This window comes from Vombatus ursinus, unplaced genomic scaffold (assembly GCF_900497805.2).
Source record: "Vombatus ursinus unplaced genomic scaffold, bare-nosed wombat genome assembly UNPS02004041.1, whole genome shotgun sequence".
Taxonomy (NCBI): domain Eukaryota; kingdom Metazoa; phylum Chordata; class Mammalia; order Diprotodontia; family Vombatidae; genus Vombatus; species Vombatus ursinus.
The window spans coordinates 1,061-5,255 of record NW_020943819.1 but is presented as its reverse complement, the minus strand read 5'-3'; the positions used below and the strand labels follow the sequence as shown (position 1 = coordinate 5,255).

Below are 4,195 nucleotides of genomic sequence, written 5' to 3'. Positions count from 1 at the left end.
ATTCCAGAGTTCCCAGGTCAAGGAGAAAATATTACAAGCAGCCAGAAAGAAACAATTCAAGTACTGTGGAAACACAATCAGTGTAACACAATGTTGAAGGTGGAAGATCAGGGTGAGAGGCAGCACCGGGTGAACGATAATGTGAGGCTTGGGGGAAGGTCAGAGGAAGAGGCTGGTCATGAAAGAGAAAGGTCATAGAAGGTTAAAGTGATGAAGGCCTGGTGGGCGGGTCACAGCAGGAGGGTGGTGGGAAGTTGGTCTGGAGGTCCCAATGGGAGCCTGAGGTGGGGGCCACAGCGAAAAGCAGGTTGAGACAGAAAGCAGTTAGGGAATCTTAATGGAAGGATGAATGGAAGGGGCCAGATGGGAGGTTGCCAAGGAATAAGGGGCTAGGAGTTTGAGCAAGGGTGATGTGAAGCTGGTGGGCAAGGCAGAGCCCTTAGAAGACAGGGATAGGTGGATGCTCATATCCCAGTGGCAGGTCACAGTGGGAAAAAGAGATCAGGGCTGTTGAGGGTTGATATGAAGCCAGGGGTTGGGGGAATCACAGATTGGAAGGGTCTTGGCACCGAGGTATCCAATGTCCTCTGGTTTCCTAAACTCAGGCTATTCCAGTGGTGCATAATTGTTAGCCAATTGGTCTTTTAGGGGTGAAAAAATAGTGCTTATCTGGTCCATTAGCCCTACCCATTGTGTTCAGGACCAGCTGGGCTTTTCCTTCATGCATCCTCCAAGCTTGGCTTCCTCACCTTTGACAGTGGGATGGGACAGATGAGAACCTGGCAGACAGCCAGAGAGGAGTGATGACCCTTGAGGAGGTGTAATGGACCCTAGAGCCTAGGGGAGGGACTTCTCTCGCCTCAATTCCTGTAGACTCACTTGAGGAGTCGCCCACACTAGGGCAAATGGTAAGAAAGAGGCAGAGTTAGTATTCTGGTCAATCCAGAGTGAGCGAGGCACAATGTTTATTCCAGCCCAAGTGCAATGCACTTCAGCCCCTGGGTTCTGCTACATTTTTATCACAGTCCACTGTTAATTAATTTTCCTGGGGTCTAGGTGGGAGAGGTAAGAGCTCATGGTTTGGACTTTGTAATCTCCTTTGTTTTTCCTCAGGCACATGATAACCTGTACAGGATTGAAGGATGGAAGAGAATCATGAGTTATGGGGGCATGACCCTTGCTGAGAGCCTGTTGTGTATAGATGTGGACCCAGCCTTGCTCCCTAGAGAGGGCATGAAGGCAGCCCTGGTGAATCCCAGGAGCATAACCAGGAACCAAGGTTATTAGAAGTGGCCTTCCTTGCTGGCTTTGTACATTTCTGCCCAGCCCCTACCCCAAAACCTAAGGCCAGGCTTAGGGAGAAGGCACCCAGGTAGAGTACTCATGAGCCTTGTTGAGAGAACTCTCCATTGATTGAGAAAGTAACAGGGAGAGTCTGAAGGAAGGCTACCTGGAACATTCTCCTAAGTAAATTTGTTCTTTCTTTCCTTCTGTCTGTCTGTCTGTCTCTGTTTCTGCCTCAGTTTCTGTCTGTCTCTTTTTCTTTGTCCTTTCTTCATCTCTGTCTCTGTTTCAATCTTTGTCTCTTTCTAACTATCTTGGTCTCTGTCTTTCTGTCTATGTCTGCCTCAGATTATCTCTCCAGCTCTGTCCCTCCATTTTCAATTCTATTCCATAAGCATTTGCTAAGCACCTACTGTGTGCCAGGAACTGTGCATTTTCTCACTCTCTTTCTCTGTCTCTCTCTGATACACAGAAATCTCTTCTCTCTCAAATTCTTACTTAGTCACACACCCCCTCCTTTACATATGAACAGAGGCACACACTAGTGTCCTGCACTTCCTAAATTCACACTGTCATTCACATTGACTCATTGATATGCATCCTCTCTCCTAGATGCATATATGCAGCCATAAGCACACCTGCATTCTCACAGACACACACTTACTCATTCTGGGATAAGCCTACTGGATCATGAGATCCCAAAGTTAGAGCTGGGAGGGATATTGGAGGCCTGCTATTCCAATCTCCTCATTCTGTAGAGGAGGAAAGTGAAGCCCATAGATGTGGCTTGATGACAGTCACATGTAGGACAGGATTTGAACCCAGGTCCTCTGGCTCCAAATATAAGGATTATAGTGATCTTTCCACTGTGCCACCAGAAAGACTTCCCCTCATAGGGATGCTCATTCTCTCTCTGTCTGTCTCTTTTTCTCTCTCTCTCTCTCACATACACACACACACACACACACACACACATGCGCGTGCGCACAAATATACTATACATCTATACACTCCTGTCTCATACACACACAGATCCCATGCCTTTCTCTCTCTCTCACACCCACACACACCCACACACCCACACATACACAAATATACCATACATCTATATACTCCTGTCAAATACACACACAGATCTCATGCCTTCCTCTCTCTCTCTCTCTCTCTCTCTCTCTCTCTCTCTCTCACACACACACACACACACACACACAGACCCCGATACACATGCACAAATATTCTACACATCTATACACTCCTGTCTCATACACACACAGATCCCATGCCTTCCTCTCTCTCTCTCACACATGCACATACACACACACCCACACACACCCTGACACACACGCACTAATATGCTACACATCTATACACTCCTGTCTCACACACACACACAGAGCCCTTAATGGCTCTTAGGGGTTCCCCAAGTTCTCCTACCATGATGCAGGACAGAAGGCAAAGGATGAGCCCCAGGAGCATAGCCAGGCACATGAGAATGATGGCCCAGTAGGGCAGGTCTGGGGGGGGAGAAGAGGTGATGCTGAGGGGCCTTCATGGGGACAAGGGGACAGCACAGAGTGGGGAATAAATGTCCTTTGGAATTCCCACCCCATGGGAAGGGAGGGGACAAAGGGCAATCCATGGGGAAAATGGAGGATGGAGGCTGAAGGACCCAATCCAGAGCATTCTCCCAACTCCCACGCCACCAGACCTTTGCTCTTCAGAAGAAGCTGACCTAGGAGAAAGGGGGCGGGCAGACTATGGGAGTGAATTTAGAGAAAGGAGCTGGGGTTCAGGACATAGGAGAAAAGGAGTTGGGCAAAGTGAGGGAAGGTCACTTAAGGCAGAAAAGACGGTTCAGGGACCCCAGTGTCATAACCTGGGACAAGGGAAGGTGATAGTGCGGGGACCCAATGTCAGAACAGAGAAAGGTGACAATGATACTGAGTCATATCCAATGACAGGGAATGACTTAAGGTGCAGGGCACAGAATCTTCCTCATGTCCACCCCCCCCCCCAGGGTGCTCAGGAAGGGGAGATACACTCAGGGATCTGACAATTGGTAGGGATGACTGCTGTTCATTTGTCTGATGAACACAGTCGAAGACAGTGTTCTTGGACGCTCAGCATTGAGTGATGGCTAGGGTGAGAGGAAAGTCATCCTGGACACTCAGTTCCTGCCCTCCCCCCACTCTCCTACTCTTCAAGGATCACCCTCAGCTCACCCCCCCAACACACACATACACACGCAGGGAACTGGTATGGGGCAAGGCTGATGCCATACTCACCAATTTTCTTAGTTTTTTCATCTGTTCTCTTGGTAGAATATCCTGAGGACAGAAAAATATGGAATAAGGGGAGGACACCTAAGGGTCTTGATCTGGGGAGCTAGACTGGGTGAGGAAGAAGAGGATGAGAGGACAAGAGATGGAGAGGCCATAGGGGACAAAGAGACTCCAGGGGTCATGGAGGGAGGAAAGGATATGGGGATCATAGAGACAGGTGACTGTAGGGGACAGCGATGGTGATGGGGGGCACAGTCAGGGGTGAGGAGGGAGTACAGGCATGAGGGGATGTTGAGGGAGGGTCTTTTGGGCTTGAGATGTCAGGAGTCTAGCATCCCGGGAATTCCTCATCCCACCCCACAGCCCGTCAGTGTTCAGATGGAGAGACCAGGCTGGAGGGCCCCTCACCATCCACCAGGAGACTGTTTGGATCCAGGGTAAAGTTCTGTAGCTGGGTGCCATCATGGGTCAGTCTGAGGAACTCTTGGTACGTAGCAGCCCTGTCGAAGTTCTGGGCCTCAGCAGCTGATGTGAAGTCATGTGAGCAGTCCACTTCTGTGACACATCTGGGAGAGAGGAGCCTAAAGAAGAAGAGGGCAGGGTGTGGGTGAATGAGAGAGGAAGAAGGC

The 4,195-nt window shown here is 49.7% G+C and overlaps 1 long non-coding RNA gene across 1 annotated transcript; it reads right to left on the bottom strand.

Moving 5' to 3' along the window:
• Positions 1–2,724: 2,724 nt before the first annotated feature.
• LOC114053200 lies at positions 2,725–4,075 on the bottom strand. The gene is made up of 3 exons (XR_003570353.1): positions 3,975–4,075; positions 3,570–3,611; positions 2,725–2,798 (listed from the first exon to the last, which is right to left on the bottom strand). It is a non-coding gene; the product is annotated as an uncharacterized LOC114053200 (long non-coding RNA).
• Between the last annotated feature and the right edge of the window lie 120 nt (positions 4,076–4,195).